Source organism: Tachyglossus aculeatus, chromosome X4 (assembly GCF_015852505.1).
Source record: "Tachyglossus aculeatus isolate mTacAcu1 chromosome X4, mTacAcu1.pri, whole genome shotgun sequence".
NCBI lineage: Eukaryota > Metazoa > Chordata > Mammalia > Monotremata > Tachyglossidae > Tachyglossus > Tachyglossus aculeatus.
Genome location: NC_052098.1, coordinates 10696484 through 10724280, shown reverse-complemented (window position 1 = coordinate 10724280; position 27797 = coordinate 10696484). Strand labels below are relative to the sequence as shown.

Sequence of the window (27797 nt, the reverse complement as noted above, 5' to 3'; positions counted from 1 at the left end):
TGGAGATTTTTGAGGAGGGGAGTAACATGCCCAGAGCGTTTCTGGACAAAGACAATCGGGGCAGCAGCATGAAGTATGGATTGAAGTGGGGAGAGACACGAGGATGGGAGATCTGAGAGAAGGCTGATGCAGTAGTCCAGACGGGAGAGGATGAGAGTTTGAACGAGCAGGGTAGCGGTTTGGATGGAGAGGGAAGGGCGGATCTTGGCAATGTTGCGAAGCTGAGACCGGCAGGTTTTGGTGACGACTTGGATGTGAGGGGTGAATGAAGAGAGCGGAGTCGAGGATGACACCAAGGTTGCGGGCTTGGGAGACGGGAAGAATGGTAGTGCTGTCAACAGTGATGGGAAAGTCAGGGAGAGGGCAGGGTTTGGGAGGGAAGACAAGGACCTGATTGTCTTGTATCTACTCTAGTGTTTAGTAAAGTGCCTGGCACATAGCCAGTACTTGATACCATTATTCCCCCCCTCCCCCCAAAAAAAACCCAAAACAAACCTCTTAGCCTCTGAGATCTTTATACAATAAATTTTCTCTCATTAAAAGAATGGTGCATTCTCATCCTTTCCTTTTCTTCTACTTTATCGTTTTGTTGGGTGACTTTAACAAAGGCAATGTTTTCAGAATGAGCCCAACTGCAGGCCCTATCTCTGGCAAAATTTGAGTTTAACCCCCGATTTCACAGTTTCCTACTTCTCTCCCATCCTTTACCTCATTTCTAATATTACATTCTCTCTACCTGCTGCCTTCCACTTTCCTAGCAAGTTTCCTTACTGCCTTGGCTTTCTTTGCTTTCCCTCTCTGGTTCCCCTCCTCACTTGCACCCAATCTGCTCTCCTGATTGCTTCAATCTGGTACTGCTGCTCTGCTCCCTCCCCTTATCCCTTCATCCTTTCCCTCTCCTGGTTCCTCCCTCCCCTTCTCCCCACTCCTTCCCCTGTCATCCCATAATTCCTCTTCTCTCTCTTTTCCCATTCCTGCTTCCCAGTTTCAATGAATTCCCTGCCTATATCCTCCAACCTTAACACCTTCAACACAGGCCCCCATCACCATTCCTTCTTAATTCTTGCTGGCCTGGATGATCTTCTAATTTCCTCCCCAATGGCATCCTCTCCCTCCCCTCCTCCTCCCCCTTCCCCACCCCCACCCCCCCGAACCTCCCTCCCACAGCACTCGGGGCTTGTTGCCAAGGAACAAAGTCTTCCACCACGGTGCACCACTCCGGACCAGGGAGCCCTGACCTACTCCTGGGCCGGCTAACCCCCTCCAGCAGTGTGACCAGTAGCATGCCCAAAGCCTTGCCCTCCCAGGACTGCAGCAGACTTGACAGGAGTTGGGGGACAGGTGAGCCAGCCCTTTGACACTTCCTTTCCAGGCTTGGGAAAGGCAGAGGACCTGGTGATCCAGCTCTTGAAAGCTCAAGGGGTTTGTTTGGTGGAAACCAGGTCAGGTGCCTAGAGGCTGGCACCCCGAGATTGCAGTGGGTGCCCTCTCTTTGGGGTTCAGTCTGGCTCATTTGGTCGGATTATGCACGGATCACTGAGTTTGAACTTGTATACAGTCAGCGTTTGCCCTATACCCACCCCCTCCCGAGCAAACACAGCTTCAGATTGATTCCAAGAATTGTCTTAGGAAGGATGCCAGCAACTCTGCCTCTTAGAGCTCTGAAGAGCACTAGAGAAAAGAAGCCTGCTTTGGCTGTTCCCAAGATTACAGAAAGAACAGTTTGTGCCGCGTCCAGAGATAATGCATTATAAACATTCCTGAGACTATTTTGATCGTGTACTTAAAAAGTGCAGAGTTCCACCTAAGGCACTCCTCTCACCATGTTTGCACTTCTCCTTACTATTATCAAAGTTTTATTTGGTAAATACAGTTGATTATTATTCACATTAGCAAAGAGGAAGTTTCAGCTCTTTGTCCACAAGGCACAGTAACAACATAATACAGCTGAGCCTTAAGTAAATAACAAGCTAAACATGATTAAACTTGAAAGACGAAAAAAAAACGAAACAAGGAAATGAATTGGGAAATAATGGTCTGTGAAATTAAGCATTATGAAAGCAGGCTTCTGGAACAAAGTATGATAGATCGGACCAAAAATGAACAGAAATCTTTGTGTCTCTTCTCCTTTCTTGATTTTCTTGTTAATGAAAAATGTTACCATGTGGATCGAAAACCATAGGTGCCAACTTTTGAGTCTGAGGGGGAATGGCATATTCATCATCATCATCATCATCATCAATCGTATTTATTGAGTGCTTACTATGTGCAGAGCACTGTACTAAGAGCTTGGGAAGTACAAATTGGCAACATATAGAGACAGTCCCTACCCAACAGTAGGCTCACAGTCTAAAAGGGGGAGACAGAGAACAAAACCATACTAACAAAATAAAATAAATAGAATAGATACGCACAAGTAAAATAAATAAATAGAGTAATAAATATGTACAAACATTTATACAGGTGCTGTGGGGAAGGGAAGGAGGTAAGATGGGGGAGATGGAGAGGGGGACGAGGGGGAGAGGAAGGAAGGGGCTCAGTCTGGGAAGGCCTCCTGGAGGAGGTGAGCTCTCAGCAGGGCCTTGAAGGGAGGAAGAGAGCTAGCTTGGCGGATGGGCAGAGGGAGGGCATTCCAGGCCTGGGGGATGACGTGGGCTGGGGGGTCGATGGCGGGACAGGCGAGAGCGAGGTACGGTGAGGAGATTAGCGGCGGAGGGTGCAGGCTGGGCTGTAGAAGGAGAGAAGGGAGGTGAGGTAGGAGGGGGCGAGGTGATGGAGAGCCTTGAAGCCCAGGGTGAGGAGTTTCTGCCTGATGCGCAGATTGATTGGTAGCCACTGGAGATTTTTGAGGAGGGGAGTAATATGCCCAGAGCGTTTCTGGACAAAGATAATCTGGGCAGCAGCATGAAGTATGGATTGAAGTGGAGAGAGACACGAGGATGGGAGATCAGAGAGAAGGCTGATGCAGTAGTCCAGATGGGATAGGATGAGAGCTTGAATGAGCAGGGTAGCGGTTTGGATGGAGAGGAAAGGGCGGATCTTGGCAATGTTGCGGAGCTGAGACCGGCAGGTTTTGGTGACGGCTTGGATGTGAGGGGTGAATGAGGGAGCGGAGTCGAGGATGACACCAAGGTTGCGGGCTTGTGAGACGGGAAGGATGGTAGTGCCGTCAACAGAGATGGGAAAGTCAGGGAGAGGGCAAGGTTTGGGAGGGAATACAAGGAGTTCAGTCTTCGACATGTTGAGCTTTAGGTGGCGGGCAGACATCCAGATGGAGATGTCCTGAAGGCAGGAGGAGATGCGAGCCTGGAGAGAGGGGGAGAGAGCAGGGGCAGAGATGTAGATCTGGGTGTCATCAGCGTAGAGATGATAGTTGAAGCCGTGGAAGCAAATGAGGTCACCAAGGGATTCACTGTGGATGACGTGGGCCTTCTAAAGGGGAAGCAATGTGACCTAGTGGATAAAACACTGACCTGGGAGCCAGAGGATCTGGGTTCTAATTCCACCTTCTCTGCTTGTTTGCTGGGACTTTGGGTAAGTCACTTATACATTCATTCATTCAGTCAGTCATATTTATCGAGCGTTTACTGTGTGCAGAGCACTGTACTAAGCGCTTGGGAAGTACAAGTCAGCAACATATAGAGACGGTCCCTACCCAACAACGGGCTCGCAGTCTAGAAGGGGGAGACAGACAACAAAACAAAACATGTGGACAGGTGTCAAGTCACCACAATAAATAGAAATAAAGCTAGATGCACAACATTAACAAAATAAATAGAATAGTAAATATGTACAAGTAAAATAGAGTAATAAATCTGTACAAACATATATACAGGTGCTGTGGGGAGGGGAAGGAGGTAGGGCAGGGGGGATGAGGAGGAGGAGAGGAAAAAGGGGGCTCAGTCTGGGAAGGCCTCCTGGAAGAGGTGAGCTTTCAGTAGGGCTTTGAAGGGAGGAAGAGAGCTAGCTTGGCGGATGTGCAGAGGGAGGGCATTCCAGGCCAGGGGGAGGACATGGGCCGGGGGTCAGATCCGATTTACTATTGCCAGGCAAACTGGGATGAATTGTGACAAAAATCACTTTACAAAACCATCCCTCGCCCCCAATCAATGACCCTAAAGCTATCAGCTCAGGATCTTTTTCATATTACTGCATACATTTGCATGGTGTAGACAGGGTAGAAGTGTTTTCTGGAATCAAAATCAATGAGGATTTTTAAGATTTAAGATTAATCTTAGAATCTTGAAACTCCTATTTGTTCTTTGAAAAATTTAATGTTAAATAGCAGTTACAAAAGTGAAGTATAGCAATTGTTTCGGAGAGAATGAAGATACCCTTTGGCAGTCTTTCCCAAATTTAGGATCCTTATACTGGGTTCATAACTTACGCGGCATTATTTCAACTCTCTCTTGACCCCACGTCTCCCTCCAGTTATTGTCCCATCTCCCTCCTTCCATTCCTTTCCAGACTCCTTGAATGAGTTGTCTGCAGCCACTGCCTCCTATTCTGTCCTTGAGCCCTTTTAATCTGGCTTCCACTCCCTTCACTCCGTGGAAACTGACTTCTCTAAGGTCACTGATGATATCCTTCTTGCCACATCCAACAGCCTCTGCCCTATCCTAATTATCCTTGCATTTATTCCTGCCTTCAGGACATCTTTATTTGGATGTTCTGCTGACACCTCAAATTGAACATGTCCAAAACAGAACTCCTGATATTCCCACCCAAACCTGTCCTCCCCGTGACTTTCCCATCAATATAGACAACACCACTATCCTCCTTATCTCATGAGCCTGTAACCCTGGCATTACCCTTGACTCATCATATTTCTTAGGTAATGGATGTGAACTCACGCAATAAGGACTCAATAAATACGATTAAATGAATGAACTCATTGAGCAGGAGCTGTATTTCTGGAATATACTTTCAGTGTCTATCTCCCCCATTAGACTGCAGGTCACTGAAGGCAATGGTCATGTGTATTAATTTTATAGTACTCTCCCACACACCTTTACAGTGCCCTATGTAGTAGTAATAATAATACTGGTATTTGTTAAGCGCTTACTATGTGCCAAGCACTGTTCTTAGCGCTGGGGTAGTTACAAGGTAATCAGATTGTCTCATGTGGAGCTCACAGTCTTAATCCCCAGTTTGCAAATGAGGGAACTGAAGCACAGAGAAGTGAAGTGACTTGCCCAAGGTCACACAGCAGACAAGTGGTGGAGCCAGGATTAGAACCCATGTTCTCTGGCTCCCAAGCCCGTGCCATTTCCACTGAGCCACCCTGCTTCTCTAGTAGTAGTAGTGGTTATTGTTTTCTAGTAGTACTAGTGATTGTAGGTGCTTCATCAATGCCATTTATTGACTGATGCTTTTTGGGACCTAATAGTCAGTAGTAATTTTTCATTTTGCTTTCCCAGTACTATAGCAGATACCATGCTCAATGGTTACTTCATTCCCCAGAAAACCTGCATTTTTGTTAACATGTATCAAGTTAACCATGATGAGTAAGTATCCCTGAATGAGTTTCACTGAATTGTTTCATTTATGTTGCCAACTTGTACTTCCCAAGTGCTTAGTACAGTGCTCTGCACACAGTAAGTGCTCAATAAATATGAATGAATGAATGAATGAATGAATATTAATGTGTCCTCAGTATTAGAAGGTAGTCTTATCTGAAAGAATTGCAACACAACAACCTTTCTTTAGCATTTGTATAGCTCCCATTGCCTTTCACAGGTTCAGTATTTTAAGGTTTAAAAAGGTACCAGAAAGGAGAAGCAAGAATTTGAATTTTTGCAACATATAGCTAAGTCAAATCATATAGTTGACTTTTCCGAGTAGCCAAATCTACTTTTGTCCAGTCACCTGAACTTTCCTTTATTTATGAGAAGCTGAGTGGCCTAATGGAAAGAGCATGGGCCTGGTGAGTCAAAGGATCTGAGTTCTAATCCTGACTCTGCCAATTACCTGCTCCGTGATCCTAGGTAAGTCACTTAACTTTTCTGTGCCTGAGTTACCTCATCTGTAAAATGGAGATAAAGTACCTGTTTTCCCTCCCTCTTATGCTGTGAGTCCCATGTGGGACAGGAACTGTGCCCAGTCTGCTTATATTGCATCTACCCTAGGGCTTTGTAGAGTGCTTGGCACGTAGTCAGCGCTTAACACATACCACAGTTGTTATTATTATTACTATCTCAATGTAATGCCACAAATATTCACTATATTTCAAAACCTACTGTATTTTTCTATTAGTCAAATCTGTAAATAGGATTTTATGATCCATGAGCTACTGTGCCATCGTTTTGAAATATTTTGAATTATGTTTTATGAGAAACTTGAGCAAAAGCCTTTTGAAAGGCTTAATTATATGTATAAGCATACTTATAGCATTAACTTGTAAATAATAAGTTTGTGGTATTTAAGCACTTACTATGTGTCAAGCACTGTACTAAATGCTGGGGAAGTTACAAGATAAACATGTTTGACATAGTCCCTGTCCCAAACAAGGCTTGCTTAGAACGGTGTTTGGCACATAGTAAGTGCATAATAAACGCCGTTGTTAGTGAAAGAGGAAGAACAGGGATTTAATCCCCATTTTGCAGATGGGGAAGGAGAGGCACAGAGAAACTCAGTGACTTGTATAAGGTCACACAGCAATCAAGTAGCAGAGGTAGGTTTAGAACCCAAGTCCCCTGACTTCCAGGTGCATACTCCTTCCTCCAGGCCATAGATTTGTTTCATTTAAAATACACTATTTTGTCTGGTGGATATCCCAACTACAATAATGCTTTGGTCTTGATGGCTATTTTTAAATATAGGGTGTGATGATGGAGTGTCCTGTTGTAAATGACAAAATAGCTTTGGCAAAGAAATGAAGACTTTGGGACTGAGAATTGGTGCAAAGGAAGTGATTATAGCTCTGATGGTTTGTGCATTCATTCAATCACATTTACTGAGTGGTTACTGTGTGCAGAACACTGTACTAAGCGCTGGAAAATACAATTCAGCAACAAAGAGAGGCAATCCCCGCCCATGGTGGTGCAGTTCCACTCCCCCTCTCTTGCCTCTGCCATTTGTGTTTCTGCTGGGGCAGTGAGTGCAACAAGCAAGTAGACAGGGAGGAGTGCAGCACATGGGAAGGTGAATGCAGGAATTTTTGGTACAGAACTCATTTTTGGCCAGAGTGAAGCAGCACAGAACCAATGTTACGCCAGAGTACCAACCAACCACCACCAGCAGGGAGTTTCCAGGGTAGCCATCTTGGTAGCTCTGCCACCTTTCTCACCCTTGTTAAGCAGCTGTTTTCAGGATTTCCTGCTGAGCCTTTCCACCATGTGAGGCACCATAAACGATCGTATAAGTCAGTTCCTTCAACAAGGGTGGCCTAGCCCCAGCAGGCATTCATTCCCAAACTCCTGGCTGTTTGACCCCCTTCCTCCCTTCCATCACATTGAGGAGTGGGTTAGACTTTGGGAGGGAGATCATCTTTCTGTAATCCAGATAAACTGTAAATACTCCAGTCAGTTCTCTATAATGTGGGGATGCGTTCTTGCAGAATCCTGAGTTAAGGAAAACCTGGGCTGAGGTACTTTATGTCTGATGCCCACACGTATGCATACAGCCATTTCTTCTGGTACCTTATTTAGATTTGGGAGTAAATTATAGTTAACTACAAGTCACAATTGAACATTTATAGCAAATGGCGATTAGCAAGAATAAAGTGTGTTATATATGGAAACTAATAATAATGATGTCCCAAACAACTGTGCTTCTGTTACATAGTCTCCAAGGGTCACTTAAAAAAAAAACCTTTTCTTCTTTTCCCTCCCGTTCAATACAGGACTCTTTGGGAGAACCCCGACCTCCTGCTTGCCAAATCCAATGGCTCAGACTCTGTCCTAATCCTCCTCGACCTCTCAGCTGCCTTCGACACTGTGGACCACCCCCTTCTCCTCAACACGCTATCTGACCTTGGCTTCACAGACTCCGTCCTCTCCTGGTTCTCCTCTTATCCCTCCGGTTGTTCATTCTCAGTCTCTTTTGCAGGCTCCTCCTCCCCCTCCCATCCTGTTACTGTGGGGGTTCCCCAAGGCTCAGTGCTTGGTCCCCGTCTGTTCTCGATCTACACGCACTCCCTTGGTGACCTCATTCGCTCCCACGGCTTCAACTACCATCTCTACGCTGATGACACCCAGATCTACATCTCTGCCCCTGCTTTCTCCCCCTCTCTCCAGACTCGCATCTCCTCCTGCCTTCAGGACATCTCCATCTGGATGTCTGCCCGCCACCTCAAACTCAACATGTCCAAGACTGAACTCCTTGTCTTCCCTCCCAAACCTTGCCCTCTCCCTGACTTTCCCATCTCTGTTGACGGCACTACCATCCTTCCCGTCTCACAAGCCCGCAACCTTGGTGTCATCCTCGACTCTGCTCTCTCATTCACCCCTCACATCCAAGCCGTCACCAAAACCTGCCGGTTTCAGCTCCGCAACATTGCCAAGATCCGCCCTTTCCTCTCCATCCCAACTGCTACCCTGCTCATTCAAGCTCTCATCCTATCCCGTCTGGACTGCTGCATCAGCCTTCTCTCTGATCTCCCATCCTCGTGTCTCTCCCCACTTCAATCCATACTTCATGCTGCTGCCCGGATTATCTTTGTTCAGAAACGCTCTGGGCATATTACTCCCCTCCTCAGAAATCTCCAGTGGCTACCAATCAATCTGCGCATCAGGCAGAAACTCCTCACCCTGGGCTTCAAGGCTGTCCATCCCCTCGCCCCCTCCCACCTCACCTCCCTTCTCTCCTTCTCCAGCCCAGCCCGCACCTTCTGCTCCTCTGCCGCCAATCTCCTCACCGTACCTCGTTCTCGCCTGTTCCATCATCGACCCCCGGCTCACGTCATCCCCCTGGCCTGGAATGCCCTCTCTCTGCCCATCCGCCAAACTAGCTCTCTTCCTCCCTTCAAGGCCTTACTGAGAGCTCACCTCCTCCAGGAGGCCTTCCCAGACTGAGCCCCTTCCTTCCTCTCCCCCTCGTCCCCCTCTCCATCCCCCCATCTTACCTCCTTCCCTTCCCCACAGCACCTGTATATATGTATATATGTTTGTACATATTTATTACTCTATTTATTTATTTATTTTATTTGTACATACCTATTCTATTTATTTTATTTTGTTAGTATGTTTGGTTTTGTTCTCTGTCTCCCCCTTTTAGACTGTGAGCCCACTGTTGGGTAGGGACTGTCTCTATATGTTGCCAACTTGTACTTCCCAAGCGCTTAGTACAGTGCTCTGCACACAGTAAGCGCTCAATAAATACGATTGATGATGATGATGATGACTTACTTAGGCCTGAGATATTCCTGAATGAAAATGGGGAGCTGAACAAAGGTCTTGTCGAGAAAGTTTTGATCTTTGGATTGGGAGTAAGAAAGTGTTTGGGAGAAGATGTGGCTCGAAATGAGATCTTTATTTTCATTACCAATGTTCTGCAGCACCTGAAGTTGGAGAAGTGCTCTGGAGCCCAGCTAGATTTAAACCCAGTGTATGGGTTATCCATGAAGCCGAAGCCATACCATCTTAAAGCAGAACCACACTTCTGAACAATTTTTGTAGTCTGGTTTCTCAATTTGGCTAGAGGGAATTATTACCCTGAAGGAAATTTTATTGCACAAGTATTATGGAGGTTGAGTAATCCAATTCATGACCTATGCTATTACTTCTTATTGTTCCTTTCCCATATGTGGATAAGCATTAGTATTTTCCCCTGGAGCGAAACAGATTAGTACTCCATCTGCTTTTCTTTTAAAGCTATGGGAATTGCTCATACTTGCAGATTGAGTCTAAAAGTATGGAAATTGTTCATACTTACAGATTGAATTTAAAACTATGAAAATTGCTCGTGCTTATAGATTGAACTTGTCAAACTAGAGGCACCCCCTTGATTCCCTACAACAGAATGCTGTGATGGGGGAGTGGTCATAGTATAGACAATTCTGACAAGTGAAATTGGCCCCTTTGAGCCTTCTTTATTAGAGAAAGTTTGGTGGGCATCTCCCCTCACTGTGACTCAGATGGAGCATTTATCAAACTTATCATACAGCTAAGGGGAAATACTGTATGTCAGGCATGCTGCTCCAACACAACTTTTTCAAGCGTGATTTGGATAGAATGTGATGGAGGAATAGGGGAACATAGTAATTCAGTGTGCTCCTTCCTCACTACTTATCTTCACTCCTCTCCCAATACAACCCAGCCTGCACACTTCACTCCTCTAACACTGAGCCTCACTCTCATCCTTCTCACTGCCAGCCTCTTGCTCACTCCCTCCTTCATGCATTGGACTCCCTCCCTCTTCGTATCCACAGACCACTACTGTCCCCATCATCAAAGCCCACCTAAAATTGCATCTCCTACAGGAAGGTTTCCCTGGCCAATCTCTCATCTTCCTATCCTCTTTTTTCCTCCCCCACTGCTTCACCCCTGTGCTTGAGTCTGTACTTACCCTCATAAAACAGGGATGGTTTTGAAATGTGAGACCAAACATAAGAAAATGAGCTCAAATTAAAACAGAAGTGATTTTTTGGTGGGACATGAGCAATCATTTTTTGACTATTGGAGTGATAAATCCTGGAATGGGCTTCCATAGAGGCTATGGAGTGTCCATCTCTGAGATCTAGTTATGCCTAAAATTTTGCCACTCAAAATGTTTACAGTTTTCCACTATGCTTCTTTGGAGTTTAAAATTAGATTTGTCTTGTGGTCGGGGGTGGGAGGAAGAAATAGACATGTTTTACAAGCTGTCCTTTGTGTAGGTCACCGGTAGGTGGTTAGTACAGTTTTCAGCTCCCTCTAGGGCTCCCATCTATCTGGCATTCTACAGGTATGCCATAGTCCTGAAAAGTGCCATTTTTTATGGGAAATATTTCATGGGGAATTTGTACTCTTGACTGCAGGGCATTGGTTTTATTCCTGAGAAACCTCAGCAGTCAGGAAACACACAGAGCTTGTGGTCAAATATCAGCTAGCAAACCACCGTTCTGCAAAACTCTTTTCTACAAAGAAAAATCCAATTTTTTTTAACTTTTTCAGTATTTTTATGTCGGCTTTATATGCCTGCTTTATTCAGGTATGAACACTGTGACTGCATGCCATTTTAGATCCTAATTATCAGTGGGTATTCTGCCTGCGCTTAGTAAAGACTAGACATTCCTGCTTAATTTCCCCCTTAGGGGCTGCCTTTCTACATACTGGTTGTTTTACTCAAATTTAATTGATAATTATAAATATTTTTCTTTAGTCCTTGCATGTCCCTCCCTGAATGTCAATTTAGACATAAAATATCAAAATTTCTAGTGTTGCTAATCCATTTCACTTGTGCTCTACACTAACAATCAGGTTTTTTTTTCCTATTCCTGTACCAAAATTTATTGTGTTTCCAAATTCAAATAAAAACTTGCTGGGTGTCCAATACATAAGCTATTAAGCATCCAAATACATTTAAAATATTGTGTCTGGCATCCTATATAATGGATATTTTGTGGGGTTTCTTGGGTTTTTTCCAAACCATCTTTTTCTTCAGTTCCTAGCTCAGTTAGTATAATTAGAGAATTTCTCATGAAATTGAGGTGAATTTTACTGAATTGGTCTTGCAGCATTATTTTCACAGGAGTTGTTATAAACAGAATACTAAAACATTTGCTTATCACACATTGTATAACTCCTTAGCCTCTAAAGGATGGTAAGACGATAGAATGATGGATTAATTCCAAGTTGGGAAAGCTAGGCCAAAGGACTTCATGACAGGCACACTTTTGGGTGGGGGGGGGTGGGGGTGTTGTTTAGTTGTTTTTTTTTAAGCATTAACATTTCAACATTAGCTTGACCATCTCTAGTCTACAGAATGATTGAGGAGATAAAATCCCCAAATGAAAACCAATTTTATTGAAAATAAAATGGTATGTATTGTAAAGAAAAACTGCAGTAAAAATTCAGGTTAGAAATCCTTAAGACTGGTCTATAAATATTTAAGCTTTTGCTATGGAAAAACGCACTGTATTTTTTTTTTTAAACTTACTGCCTGACATCCTATACTTAGAACAGCAGAATTTGAGGAACATCCAAGGAATAGAGATGTCAATAATAATAGAAGGAAAAGAAAATAGCAGTCTCTGAAAAGCCCAAAAGAAGAAATAAAGTGATTTTTAAAGGTTGTAAATATACGCCTGAAGTAAAATTGTCTGCCTCAATTATTTGAAAATTCATCCAATTTGAGGGGATTGTGGTACTGGGGATAGTTTTGCCAAAAAATCCTTCATTAGGTATGTTTCCCTGAAAACTTAGAGTGAGAAAAGACCCAAAGCTTTTTCATATATCCCCCTTTCCTAGAGTACCCTACATGAGCCACCCAGTTGATTTGGAAAGGCTAGAAATGAATCTGTCCTGAATGATTTAGTTATGTATTTGCCTAAAGGTAAGGTGCTGGTCCAGGTGATTTCTTGAGATTAAATCCAGCTCTATAATTCCATGATCTTCAACGGACTGTCTCTGATAGGTCAGGAATGAGGCTGGAAAGGTTCTAGGACAAATTGGCGCATTTTACTCTATGACGTGTTAGACAAAATCCTTCAAGATGATCTGATATTCTAATAGTTTATATTGGTTCCTGATCAGTTGTCTTCATAGTTTAAAATACTAGGTCACCAGGTCTTGCAACAAAGGGGTGGCTCCAGGCAAAGAGGAAGGTGGAACTTTTTGTGGCCCTGCTCCTGCACTGCTTTTCCCCCTCCTGCCAGGGGTGTTTATGAGCTGGGCTCTCAGACCTCCTGGAGGAGGAGCCTAGTTGACTTCTGCACACAGTCCCTGCCACTGTGGGGATCAGCTCTGGAGGAAGGGTTCTGGGTCTGTCTCCAGGAGGGGTAGGAACCCAGCTCACAAATGCCTGATTACAGGAGCCTTTCTACACCATGGGGCAGAGAGGCAAAATCCCCCAATACAGGCTCGAGGGACCCGAGTCTCTGGCCTGCAGTCTCCTCTGCTGGGGATGCGTATGACCTGTGGGGGTGGGACCGAGTAACAGGTGCCAGACAGGCATCAGATTGCCTCATATGACTGGCAGGTGTCAGTCATAGGGTACTCAGCTCTTGTTGGGTCGTAATTCAACCTCTTCTACTAGGGGTTTGGTAGAACTGGATAGGGCACCCAGTCACATTCATCATCCAACCAAATACCTCTTATGCAAATCGCACCCCTCATCACTTACCTGCTGCAAGAATCTTTCAATGCAAACGGTCAGGCAAGCAGGCAGGCAAGGACAGTCATATCGAGATTTCTGGGGCGATACAGATGCGTTTCATCAACACTGTATTCCCCCTCTAGACTGTAAGCTTGTTATGGGCAGAAAATGGGTCTGCTAATTCTGTTGTATTCTGTCTCCCAAGCACTTAGTTCAGTGCTCTGCTTATAGTAAATGCTCAAGATTGATTGACTGACTGATGAATTCCCCTCTATCAGCCTGACTCCCTGTGAGTGGTCATTTACTTTTGAGTATTAACTATGTTCCATGAATATTCAAATGATAAATGGATATGTTGAGGAAAATCATCGTCTCAAAAAATATGCTTGCCCTGTCTAGGCTCAATGGACATGGGGAGGTCATGCTTTCTGAATAAGGTGAAATGCAAGGCCATTCATGCTCAATTGCTATCAGGTTCTGGCTGTTTGTTATACTGTGTGGTTCTCAGTAAGTACTGTACTAAATGCTGGAGTATATATAGAGTATAAGCAGGTAGGATATAGTCCCTGTTCCCCTTGAGCTTGCCTTATGACAGTTCTGTCCTTAAGTTTTGTGGCTACTGCCTCAGTTTCCCAGTTTATAAAATGGGGCCCACATATCTCTGGAGAACTGCGAGGAGTAATATTAGAAAAGGTAAATATAACATGCTTAATTATAACTACTAAATGATATTATCTCCATACTAGGAGATTTTTTCATTTTTCTTCTTTATTTTTATAACCATAAACAAACAATTTTTTCTGCTCTGCCGCTTGCATGCTATCTGATCTTGGGCAAGTCACTTAGCATCTCTGTACCTCCGTTTCTTCACCTGTAAAATGTAGGTTCAACACCTATTCTCCTCCTACTTAGATTGTGATCCCCATTTGGGACAAGGACTGCATCTAATCTGGTTATCTTGTACCTACCCCTGTGCTTAATACAGTGCTTGGCACATAGTAAGTGCTTAATAAATGCCAGAAGTATTATTAATATCATTATTATTGTTATTGTTAGTGATAACAAGAATACAAACAGCGTGCATAGTGGAAAGAGTGCAGGCCTAGGAGTCAGAGGATCTGTGTTCTAATCCTGGGTCTGCCACTTGCCTGGGCAAGCCACTTGCCTGGGCAAGTCACTTAACTTTTCTGTGCCTCAGTTTCCTTAACTGTAAAATGGGGAGTCAATGTCTGTTCTCCTTCCTCCTTAGACTGTAATACCCCTGTGGGACAGGGACTGTGTTTGGCCTGGTAATCTTGTATCTAGCCCAGTACTTAGTTCAATGCTTGGCATTGAAAGTGCTTAACAAATGCCTCAATTATTATTATGCACATGCTATTTCATATATTTGCAGAAATAAGAAAGATGATGTTCATATTGATGTTAGACATAAAGAAAATAATTGGTCCTAATGAATTATAAGGGAAAGAATTATTGGTTCTATGCTCATTATTTTACCTTATAATTATATTGTTGATCTAAAAGTATCTGTTTATGACCAATGCACTGATTTAGTAATTGCACTTTGTATTTAGTAACTCACATTTAAATGCTTTAATATGTGACAAATAAAATTCCATCTGGAATAGGGTGTGTGTATCTTTTGTGATGATGGTGTGATATCAGGCTTCAAAATGAAACTGAAGGTTTATAGAGCTATAGTGTTATCCCAAACTCCTTCAACACGTCGCATGCACCCACTGTCTTGATTTTCTCTCCTCCATCTCCCTTCTTGATCCTCTTCCATCCAATTTCTGCCCATTTCACTCCTCTGAGACTGCTTTCTCCAGGATCACCAGTGCATTTTTCTAAAGGATATTTGTGACGCACATACTATGTGCCAGTTGCTGTACTAGGCGCTGGGGTAGATGCAAGCTAATCAGGTTGGACACGGTCCATGTCCCACATGGGGCTCACAGTTTTAATCCCCATGTTACAGATGCGGTAACTGAAGCACCGAGAAGTTAAGTGACTTGCCCAGGGTCACAGAGCAGACAAGTGATGGAGCTGGGGTTAGAACCCAGGTCCTTCTGACTCCCAAGCCTGTGCTCTATCTACTAGGCCCTGCTGCTGCTTGCTAAATCAAAGGGATTCTATTTTTTCCTTATCTTCCTCAAACTCTCAGCTGCCTTGACCACTGTGGACCAATCCCTTCTCTCTAGCCTCAGTTTCACTGACCGTTTTCTACTGATTCTCTTTTTGCCTCTCTGGCTGATCCCTCTCAGTCTCTTTCCCTGGTTCTTCCTTTGCCTCCCACCCCAAACTATGCTTGTCTCTCGAGGCTCTGTTCTGAGTCCCCTTCTGTCCTTGGAGAACTCATCTGCTCCCATGGCTTCAACTAGCACCTCTGTGCAGACCACTCTCAACTCTACCGTGCAAGCTCTGACCTGTCTTTTCTGTGATCTTTCATCCTCTCCTGCCTCCAGTACATCTCTATTTGGGCATCCATTTAGCACCTCAAGTTCAGTATGTTCCAAACTGACCTCTTCATCTTCCCTCCCAACTCTGGTACTCCACTTAACTTTCCCAACACAATCAACAGTATCACCATCCTCCCCATCTCTCAAGCCAAGAACCTTGGTGTTATCCCTGACTCCCCCGTCTCTTTGGAACCCCAAATTCAGTCTACTGGTAAATCCTGTCATTTCTTCTTCCACAACTTTCTAAAGTCTGTCCTTTTTGTCAAATGACCACCATGCTGGTCCATGGGACTTGTCATATCCTGATTTAATGCATTAGCCTTTTCACTGATCTCCCCACTTCCAGTCTCTCCCCTCATCAGTCCATAGTTCACTTTGCTGCCTGGATCATTTTTCTAAAACATCATTCTGCACACACCTTCCCATCTCTACAGAAAGTAAGCACTCAATAAATACGATTGAATGAATGAATGAACAGAAAGACTTCCTCTCTGCATTAAGCAGAAACTTCTAATCATTAGCTTTAAGACACTCAACTGGCTTTGATTGACTACTTTATTTTTTTCCCTCCTATTTATCTACTCTCTTCTCCCACTACACCTCAGCTTGCAGTTTTCATTCATCTCAAGCTCAACCTAACTGTACCTCATTCTCTTCTTTCCTGCCATCTACCTTTTGTTCACACCCTCCCCTTTGCCTGAAACTCATTCCCTCTACATATCCAACAGAGTATAGGTCTGCCCATCTTCAAGTACCTTTTGCAATCACATCTCCTCCAGGAGGCCTTTCCTGATTGATTTGTAATCTCCCCACCTTGTCCCTTCAACTTCAGCATTTCAGCCACACCTAAGGACGTAAGTACTCATAACCTCTTGTAGCATATTAATGTGTCTCATAAACTCTATTACTTCCTCTTATCTGTATTTATTTTAATGTATTCTCCCTGTTCAATCAATCAATCACTTATGGGCAAACATCTAAGAGCAAAACAGGATCACAAAAACTATATATTGCTTTGAAAAACATTTTAAAATTAATTAGATCCTTTGGGAGAAGTTCCCCAAGACCAGCTACAGTAAGAATCAGTAGGGACATTGTATTTTTACTTCACTTGTTCCACACTAATACAGAGTTCATTCTGTTCCTTTCATGACAACATTACTTAACTACAGGGATTAAGTCTATACCATAAGCAGCATGTATTTGTAATTTCAGAATCAGCCAGTGATTCATTTTATAAATCACTGTCAGCCTCTTAAAGAGGAAAAAAATAGAGCCAGTACATTGCATCATCATGAATTTGAAAATAGCAAGAACATTTTTTTATTCCCTGAATTTCAGCAATAGACATACTTTTCAGTGACTTATAGCATCTGTATTCTGAGTATGTAAGTTTGCAATTTCACATGAAGTACCTGGCCATGTTTCTCTTGCCATACTTAACTTTGGCATTTCTCAAATTAATTGACTTGGGGTAATTTTCATTCCCCCTCCCTCCACCCAAAGTATCCACCCATTAGAAAGATGGGCTCCTTTGTAATGAATGGACAAGAGGAAGTTGTGAAATCTTTTTCAAATGCATTGAAATGTAAAATGTTGGCAAAGTTTAAGGTAACTTTGTTGGAACACAGAACTTGAAGGTTTTGGAGGCAGTAAATACCAACAGGTTCAAGAGGCGATTAGACAAATTGAGGTTAAGTGATTGCTAATGGTTTACTTAAAATGGGGTATTTAAGGAAAATCTAGAGAGATTTAGAAAATTCCAGAAGCATTTAGGTGGGCTCATGATAACAGATCCATATGGGTTATTAGAGGAAAGAGCTAGGGATATTAGGAAGGACATCCCTAGCCATAAGGATGGATGGATATAACAATTGATCAATCAGTCATATTGACTGCTTAGTGTGTGCAGAGCACTGTACTGAGCGTTTTGGAGAGGACAATATAACACTACAATAGCCACATTCCCTGCCTCCCATCACTCTTCCAATATTTGTTTGATTTAATTTCTGGGGCCAGAATAACTGAGTTGGAGGGACCAGAAATACCATTTGTATTGGTCTTGAATTCTTAGTCATTTGATCATATTAATTGTGAGCTTACTTTGTGCAGAGCACTGTCCTAAGCACTTTGGAGAGTACAGTATAACAATAAACAGACACATTCCCTGCCCACAATGAGCTGTACAGTCTTTGGTGTTGGCAAAAGCACAGGTCTTGGTTGGCTCTGAGACTTTTAGAGAAGACACATAAATACCATTTCAGACCGAGCTGAAGTGTTGAGAGAACATTTTAATCATTCAAATGAAGGGTGCTTATGTGGTTGCTAAGAACCATTACCAGTCACCTTTTTAATGGCAGAAAAATCCATCAATCAGTTGTATTGGTTGAGGGCTTATTTATTCAAGAATCCTCAATTAGATCTAAATTATTGTACTCTTCTATATTTGAAAGAAAGATACTCAGACCTAGGCTTTCTCTTATCAGTAAATAATGCTAGATTTCTCTTCATTACAATGATGAATATTAACCACCCTCTAGGATAGCAATGGAAGCTGGTCAATATTTACAAGCTAAAATTAATATTGATAATTGAGGGATTATAACAGTGTTGAACCCTTGTTAAATTTTAGTTCAGGCTTTGTTGAATTATCCTTGTGTTTTCTGTTTTTGGTTCTCCCTGGAACTGCACATGAGAGAGGAAGGGATTGTTTATTTTCAACAATGGTTGCCATTAGCACTGCTAGTTGCTGCTGGCATGATAAAGTTTTATCTCAATTTCCTTTTCTTGGCAGATTATAGAGATAGAGATCAGGAGGCCTTCTGGAATTGTTTCTTGTTTTAAGATGGAAAATGAAGCAATGAAAAAAATGGATTGCTCAAAAGGAATCTGTCTCATCTAGCTTTTTAGTGTTCTAAGTTGCCCACAGATGCTTGGTTTTTCTCATATTCAGTGAGAGGAATTTGTCGGTGATGATCACGATTACTGACAGATTTTTGTTCATTTAGCAAGTAATGGCAATCCATTACTCCCCTATTTTCTTGTCAAAACATAAGACTGTATTGCTCTGTTACAAACCTATGTGCTGAAATCCAAGCAATGACTGGCTTAACTGATTTTGAGGATGAAAAAGATTAATTGGTCACTGTACAGTTTTGCCCTTTCCTCATTTAAGTAGGGCAGGGTGCCTGTTTTTCAGAAGTGAATTGCTAAATTTTAGCGGTGCTGGTGGTGGTAATGGTATCTACTGAGAGCCCAAGGTGCACAAGTGCTTGGGAAAATACAAAAGAAGTACAAGACATATTTCCTGCCCAAAAGGAGTTCACACTCTGTGAGGAGAGACAGAAATGAACATATTTACAAATAATGGATCTGCAGAGACTTAATGTACACTTGAATGTACATATATGCACAAGTGTTAAGGATGAATATATACGTTGATATGGGTTGAAAAACAGCATGTCGTAGTGGATAGAGCATGGGCCTGGGAGTCAGATAATCATGGGTTCTAATCCTGGATGATTAGGAAACACTGAGCAGATTTCCAAATATGAGAAAATCAATCATATTTATTGAGTGTTTACTGTGTGCAAAGCACTGTACTTAGCACTCGGGAGAGTATAGTATAATAGAGCTGGTAGACATGTTCCCTGCCCCCAATAACCTTACAGCCTAGAGGGGAAGATAGGCATTAATACAAATAAGTAAATTATGGATTTGTATGTAAGTGCTATGGGGCCGAAGGAGGGGGTGAATAAAGAGTGCAAATCCAAGTGCAGGGGCGAGAAAATGAAAAAGCATACAAATACATCAAACTTTGAAAGTTCCAGTGCTAAACTCTGCATAATTCACCATTGAACAGACTTTTAACATTTCATAATGAATGTGTTGAATAAAAGTGAGTTTTCATTATTTTCCACATAAAATATACATTTTTAAATGAAAAAAATCATTTTACTAGGCATTTTTGTTCTCAAATTCTCCCTGCCTTGAGTCAACCTTTCTAAATCATTTGTCCCGGAATAAGAAATTATCGCCACCTGCTCTTGTATGACAACAATCCATGGTTTTGAGAATAATGACCCTATACTTTAGCTCCATCTCTTGGGAGTTTATTTCTGGAACCTGAAATTATGCTCCATAAAAAGGTTCAGATGCATTTTTATTGCTCAGCTTACCTATTTCAAAACCAGATAGAATTATTAGAGTATAAAATTATGTACATAAGTGCTATGGGGGATTGTGAGTACATAAGTGTTTAGGTGGCACTGAAGTGCTGAAGAAGCAGTTGAGAGACTATACTGTACGTGAGATTAGAAATTAATCAGGGAAGACCTCCTGGAGGAGGTACGATTTTAGATGGGTTTTGACAACAGAAGGAGCAGTGGTCTTTCTGATACAAAGAGGGAGGGAATTTGAGCCAGGAGGGAGGATGTGAGTGAGAGGTCGGTGGCAGGAGAGATTAGAACAAACCACAGTGAATAGGGTAGTTTCTGAGGAACCAAGAGAATAAATGGGAGTGTAATCATTGAACAAAGTGGGTAGGTTGGAGGGAGAATTCTGAGTGAGTGCCTTAAAGTCAATGGTCAGGAGTTTTTGCTTGATTCCAACAGAAATAGACAACCATTTGAAGTTCTCGAAGAAAGGGAAAACCTAGGCAGAATGAAGTTTAAAAAAAATGATCCAGGCAGCAGAGGGAAGTATGGACTAGAGAGGGGAGATCCTAGAGGCAGAGAGATCAGTGAGAAGGGGGAGGCCATAATCGAGCTGGAATATAGCATAGGGAGAAGCAGTGTGGCCTAGTGGAAAGAACATGGGCCTGAGTTCTAATCCCAGGTCCTCCATTCATCTGCTGTGTGATCATGGGCAAGTCACAACTTCTCTGTTCCTCATCTGTAAAAATGGGAATTAAATCCTACTGCCTCCTTCCTAGACTGTAAGCCCCATATGAGACAGCGACTGTGTCCAAAATGATAACTTTGTAAAGCATCTAACAAATACCATAATTATATTATAACAAATACAAGAATTTTTATATATGTGTATATATATATATAATATAATATATTGAAGCAGTGTGGCTCAGTGGAAGAAGCATGGGCTTGGGAGCCAGAGGTCATGGGTTCTAATCCCAGCTCCGCCACTTGTCAGCTGTGTGAATTTGGGCAAGTCACTTAACTTCTCTGGGCCTCAGTTACCTCATCTGTAAAATGGGGATTATGACTGTGAGCCCCACGTGGGACAACCTGATCACCTTATATCCCCCCCAGTGCTTAGAACAGTACTTGGCACATAGTAAGCACTTAACAAATGCCATTATTATTATTATTATTATTATGTGAAAAGTCCTGGGCAAGGTGGTGGCTATTTGGATGAAGAGTAAGGGGCTGATCCTGAAAATGTTGTTGAGGAAAAACCGACAACATTTGTTTCATACTGAATATTGTGTGTCTGTTAATTCTGTTGTCTTGTACTCTAAGTGCTTAATACAGTGCTCTGCACATAGTAGGTGCTCACTAAATGCCATTTATTAAAAGAGAGGGAGGAGTCAAGGTTAATGGCCAGGATGGAGAGAGAGGAAGGATGGTGATGTTGTCAACTGCAATGGGAAAGTTAGGTGGAGGACAAGACTAGGGAGAGATGGTGAGTAGTTAATTTTTGGATATGATGAAATACTGGGAAGGAAAGTGCATGGGCAGGGAATATGCCTATCCAACTCTGCTTTATTGTACTCTCCCAAGTGCTTAGTATAGTGCTCTGCACAAAGTAAACATTCAATAAATACCACTGATTAAGTGTTTGACTCCATCCAGAGGAACTCATTTTTGTGAACCAGGGCAAAAGTGATCTTCTCTCTACTACTGACCTGGAAAAGGAAGAACAGAAACAATGACATCTGTCTGGTGCGCAGGAAGACTTCTGCACAGTTAAAGAATGTAATGATAATGTCCATTTTTTTTCCATAACCAGGGCCCATTTCCTATTCCCTATTTTTCCCTATATAAGTTCGTGGCATCATTTTTGCCACTGTCACTGCTCCCTCTGCCAGCTCTGAGGTCCATTAGACACTTGAACTCTACTTCTCCTGCTGGTCCAGTTAATCAGATGCATGAGGAAGAAATAACTCCAGCAGGACTGTTTCTGATAATGCACTTAGACATGGTCATAACAGCGTGCATTTTATATATTTTTAATAAAGATGCTTCTAATATATCACCCAGGCTGAAATAAAGTGCAATGCTAATAACTCTGGGCAGTTACTTTCTGTCTAAATCTATTGTCTCAATCCTTTACCTAACTGGATCGTTTGTAAATGATCTACTTAACTCATATTAAGTGATTTTGAAACATTCTGATATAACGAACAGGACAGCATGTCTGAAGGGAGCATTCAGTGAAAATATATATGAGTATCATCTCACCTTGTTATTTTGGTCTAGCATTTCACTTTCAGCACTGCTTTCAGTTCGATTAGAGAGATTAGAGGTTACAGTTTTACCGGTTCTAGCATTGCTTATGTACTTCAATCTCTAAACCAGCAGAGGGGGCATAGAGACAGCAGAGGGACAGTGGCTTCATGCAGAAAAAGCCTGATTTTAGTGCTGGGGTAGCATAATTGAGGATGATTTCAATATGACCATAGTGAGCTGGGCATTCGTCAATCCCCAACATGCCTATTTCTTGCCTTCAAGGGTTTTACACAATTTATTGCAAAATAATCAACTGAAACTGGGGGGTTGAGAAAAAAATTATGTGGAAACAAATGCAGTTTTTTTGTTTACTGAAAGGCACAGTCAGCATTAACTTGTCATTCCCAGCCAATAGATGGTAAAATTAAAACCACAATATTCCCCCTTGGATGAGGGAGATAGAGGCAGGGGAGGGCAGTATTGGGAAGGGTCAGGTGAGCCAGGTGTTGTTGACACCTGAGAGAGAGAGGGTTAGAGATCTGCGGATGGGGAGAAGAAGCATGGCCTAGCGGAAAGAGGATGAGCCTGGGGAGTCAGAGAACCTGGGTTCTAACCCTGGCTGCCAAATGCTTGCTGTGTGACCTTGGGCAAGTCACTTTACTTCTCCATGCCTCAGTTCCTGTGTTCTCCCTCCTACTTAGACGATGAGCCCCATGCCGGACAGAGACTGTGTCCAAACTAACTTGTATCTAACCCAGCCCTTAGAGCACTGTTCAACACATGGTAAGTACTTAGCAAATACTATTTTTAAAAAAAGGGAGAAAAGGGACCTGGAGTGAGTGTGGTTAGGTGGGAGGAATAAAGGGGAGAAAAGAAGGAAAGAGGGCAAATCACAGAGCCCCCAAAAGCTGGCAACTTACCAGTCCAGTATTATCTATCACTGTGAATCTTCTATCAGTCATATTTATTAAGTACTTACTGTGGGTAGAGCGCAATGTTAAACCCTTAGGAGAGTACAGTAGAATTAGCATATGTGACCTCTGCTCTCAAAGCACTTATGACCCATCAGAAGAGGTGAACACTGAAGTAAATTTTTTTATAGGAGGAAGTAATAGAGAATATAAGATATGTACATAGTGTTACCTGGGGTGTTGTGAGTACCAAAGTGCTGAGGTGGTGTGAAAGTGCTAGTGAAGCAGTTGAGGGATAAAATATGGGAGATTAGAAGTTAATTAGGGCAAGCCTCCTGCAAGAGATGTGAGTGCAGAAGAGAGGTGTGTGTGTATGTGTGTTTGTGTGTGTACGTATGTATATAGGGAAGCAGCATGGCATAGTGGATAGACTACAGGCTTGGGAGTCAGAAGATCATGAGTTCTAATCCTGACTCCGCCACTTGTCTGCTGTGTGACCTTGGGCAAGCTGTTACACTTCTCTGGGCCTCAGTTACCTCATCAGTAAAATGGGGATTGAGCTTGTGAGCCCCATGTGGATAGGGACTGTGTCCAACCCAATGTGCTTGTATCCACCCCAGTGCTTAATACAGTGCCTGGCACATAGTAAACGCTTAAAAAATCATTATTTCTGTCTCCTTTGAACTTTGGGCTCTTTTTATCATTGGGAAGCAGAACTCAGAGTCACTTTGAGAGGACTTCCAACTACCTAGTTCTAGCCTTAAGTAGAAGTAGCTACATCTGTCTGTCTGTCTTCATTTCCTGTCATAGTTTATTTTCAGGCTGAGCTGGACTAAGGTGGAAGCAGATTGGTGGTAGGGATGATGATGTGGTGCAGACAGATGGCTTTAGTTTTCCTGTGATTAGGAAAGATCAGAGGTCAGAGAAAAAGAGAAGGTAAAAGGGGAGGAGAATTGAAACAAGAAGTGACCAAAAGAGATGTTTTGTTGCCAATGTTATGTTTTTTCAAGCCACCACTTTGGGGATTGTGACTGAAGCAATCCTTTCCATCAAGTCAGGAGCACATTATAATCAAAGAAACAATCAATCAATGATATTTATTGAGCCAATACTAGTGTAGAGCACTGTACTAAGAACTTGGCACAGTACAATACAACAGAATTGGTAGACATGTTCCCTGCCCACGATGGGCTTATAGTCCAGAGGGGGTGACAGACATTGATATAAATAAATTACGTTTGTGGACATAAGAGTTGTGGAGCTGAGGATGGGGTGAACATCAAGTGTCCAAGGGTACAGATTGAAATGCATAGGTGATACAGAAGGGAGAAGGGGTTGGGGAAAAGATGGCTTATTTGGGGAAGGCCTCTTGGAGGAGATGTGGCCTTAATAAGGCTTTGAAAGTGGGGAGAGTGGCGGTCTAGCATATATGCAGGGGGAGGGAGTTCCAGGCCAGAGGGAGGATGTGGAAATGGGTAGGTGGTGAGACAGACAAGCTCCATGCATAGTGAGCAAGCTGATGCTAGAGGAGCAAAGTGTGGGGGCCAGGCTGTAGTAGGAGATCAGTGAGGTAAGGTGGGAGGGAGCAAGGTGATTGAGTGCTTTATAGCCGATGGTAAGGAGTTTCTGTTTGATGAGGAGGTGGATGGACAACCACTGGAGGCTCTTGAAGATTGGGGAAACATGAACTGAATGTTTTTTATTTTTTAGAGAAATGATTGGGGCAGCAGAGTGAAGTAGGGACTAGAGTGGGGAGAGGCAGGGAGGTCAACGAGGAGGCAGATGAAAGAGACAAGCCAAGATAGGATAAGTGCTTGTTTCAGCATAGTAAAAGTTTGGATGGAGAAGAAAGGGCAGATTTTGGCAATGTCGTGAAGGTACAATGAGCAGGATTTGGTGGTAGATCTAATATGTGGGTTGTATGTGAGAGATGAGTCAAGGATAATGCCAAAGTTAAAGGCTAGTTAGACAGGGAGGATAGTGGTTCTGTCTACAGTGATGGGTAAGTCAAGGGAAGGACCGGGTTTGGGTAGGAATATGAGTAGTTTCAGTCTGGACATGTTAAGTTTGAGGTGCTGTCGGAACATCTAAGTAGCGATGTCCTGAAGACAGGAGTTAATGTGGGACTGCAGTGAAGGCTAGAGGTCAGGGCTGGAGAGGTAGATTTGAGAATCATCTGAGTAGAGATGGTAGTTGAAGCAATGGGAGTGAATTACTTCTTCAAGGAAAATAGAAGCACACTGAAAATAGAAGGGAACCTGGAACTAAACCTCAAAGGACCCTCAATGTCAGAGGACAGGAGTCAATGACACCATTTACTCAGGCTGATCCTATCTGCTCTGCTATTATTAGTGGGTCTTGTTTGCCCCTGAATAGTCACCTCAGCCCCACAGTACTACTATTTCCCCTCTCCCTGATCTATTTTAATGTCTGTCTCCCCTCTAGACTGTAAACTCCTGGTGGGCAGGAAATGTATGTTACAGCATACTTTCCCAAGGGTTTAGTGCAGTCCTCTGCACAGAGTAAGCTTGCAGTAAATACCATTACTTGATTGATTGCAACTATTTCTTTTCTATCTTCTCTTCTTGCTTGGTCAAAGTGTGTGATTTCTCTATATAAATATGTTCTTCACCTAATGTGAATGTTTTCTCCATAATCTGAGGAAAAGGTTTATGTGAAATGGAGGATTCCTGATAACAAAATATCACTAAATTACAATCACCTCATCAATTTGTTTTTTATTGTTTATGGACCAGGTCCTTTGCCTTACTGGAAAATAATTGGGAAGAACGGGGATTTTGAATTTTACCAGGCTAAATTTACGCGATTTAGTTTTTTCCAGCCACATTCACAATCAGGCATAGGATCTCATGATCACTATCTTCATCTTTGCAAATAAAGAGCAAAACACACTTTATATAGGGTATCTGTATATATTAACATATTTCTTAGCCAATTAACTCTTCATTGCTGTTCACACCCTGTGGAACTTTGGAAAAAATTGAGAACTAGACTTATGCAGTCCATGCAAAATCTCCAGTGGTAGACCTTCATCCTTTACAAGATAGAGTTAAAGATTATGAATGATCTGATTAGACAGAACATTTAGAATTTAATAGCTCAAAGTGAGGGTTCAACTCCTCTCTGCTCAAGGGTAATGGCAGAATTTTTGTGATGATCCAATCAGGGATCTCTCCATTTCTCACACAGTCCAAGGCTATTTTCTCTATTTCACTGTGGGCCAATTGAGACTTTGCCATCACAAGATTTCTTGTAAGTTCTTTCCAAAAGGAATCCCTAAAATGGAAAAATCAAGCATTTATTAATAATCAAATCAGGATAATTTTCTGATGGAGTTCACTTTTTCCAAGATTCTGGTTGTTTCTTATTTTTGAGTGTTATTCGTAGAAGACACCACTGACAGTGAAATTCATCTCTAAGTTCATGTGTGGCTGAAAAGGTCAATGCGGAACCAATGGTTCTGGCCACATAGGGAACAAAAAAGTTGAGATAAAAGGCTGTAAAAAACCCACAAGGAGTTGAAATGACTTTATTTTAACAAATAATCTTCCCAAATGAATATGGATATGAGGATTTTGTTAAAACAGAGTCTTAGTATCTGAAAAGCAACTGTTTCTTAATACTGTACAACTGAAAAGGAAACAATAAAAAGTATTGATTTAGTTCCATCTGGAAGCCCTAAAGTGCATCACTCTGAATCACAGGCATGAGAAGTCTAAAATAATTCTCCACCCCTACCCCTCTCACAGACAGACCTAAATCCCCATGGTATTCCCAGGTTACTCCCAAACTTCCCCAGGGTAGTTTGGGGAAAGAGTGGCCCTCACAAGCAGGCTGGCATCGATTTGAGCATCAAGCAGTTCATTCACTAGAGCTCCCTTGTGGGGAAATTGGCACTCCTGTGGGAAATGCTTCACTTATTTCCATTTTCGTTCAAAATGTTGAAGATCTAGCCAAATCTTCTGATTGCCTGCCAACAGGTGGTTTTCTCCCACTGCCTTATAATAATAATAATGGTACTTATTAAGCTCTTACTATCTGCAAAGCACTAAGTGCTGGGGAGGTTACAAGGTGATCAGGTTGTCCCATGGGGGGCTTACAGTCTTAATCCCCATTTTGGGAAGGGACCGTCTCTATATGTTGCCAACTTGTACTTCCCAAACGCTTAGTACGGTGCTCTGCACACAGGAAGCACTCAATAAATATGATTGATTGATTGATTTTACAGATGAAGTAACTGAGGCTCAGAGAAGTGAAGTGACTTGCCCAAAGTCACACAGCTAACATGTGGTGGAGCCAGGATTTGAATCCATGACCTGTGACTCCAAAGCCCGGGCTCTTTCCACTGAGCCATGCTGCTTCTCTACCTTATTCATTCATTCAATCATATTTATTGAGCGCTTACTGTGTGCAGAGCACTGTACTAAGTGCTTGGGAAGTATAAGTTGGCAACAACTTGTCTTATCTTCAACACCCACTCTAACTCCATGTGCACAATCTGCTGGGAAATGATGCTTTGGCCCAAGGAACTAATGCAGTTTAGAGGCTCTTGTGTGATTTTACCTAGCTCCATGGAGTATTTCCAAGCACAATGAAGTGGGCCATGTTTCCATCAGGCCAAACCAGATTTTGGGTTCTTCAGAAAATTTGGGCAATCCAGATCAATCAGGCCCCAAGCTCTGTAACCTTCTTTTGCATTGCCCCTGAAGTAGCAGAGAAATATCATTTACAGTCTTCTAGACAGGAAACTTGTTGTTGGC

The 27797-nt window shown here is 42.6% G+C and overlaps 1 protein-coding gene across 1 annotated transcript in view; it reads left to right on the top strand.

Annotated features, from left to right (window-relative positions):
- The first annotated feature begins 1250 nt into the window (after window positions 1-1250).
- The window catches only part of ANXA1 (annexin A1), a 125356-nt gene continuing 98809 nt past the window's right edge, over window positions 1251-27797 (top strand). Inside the window, exon 1 of the mRNA XM_038769939.1 lies at window positions 1251-1341. The gene's annotated coding sequence lies outside the window, so the exon portion shown is untranslated. The remainder of the gene's footprint in view (window positions 1342-27797) is intronic.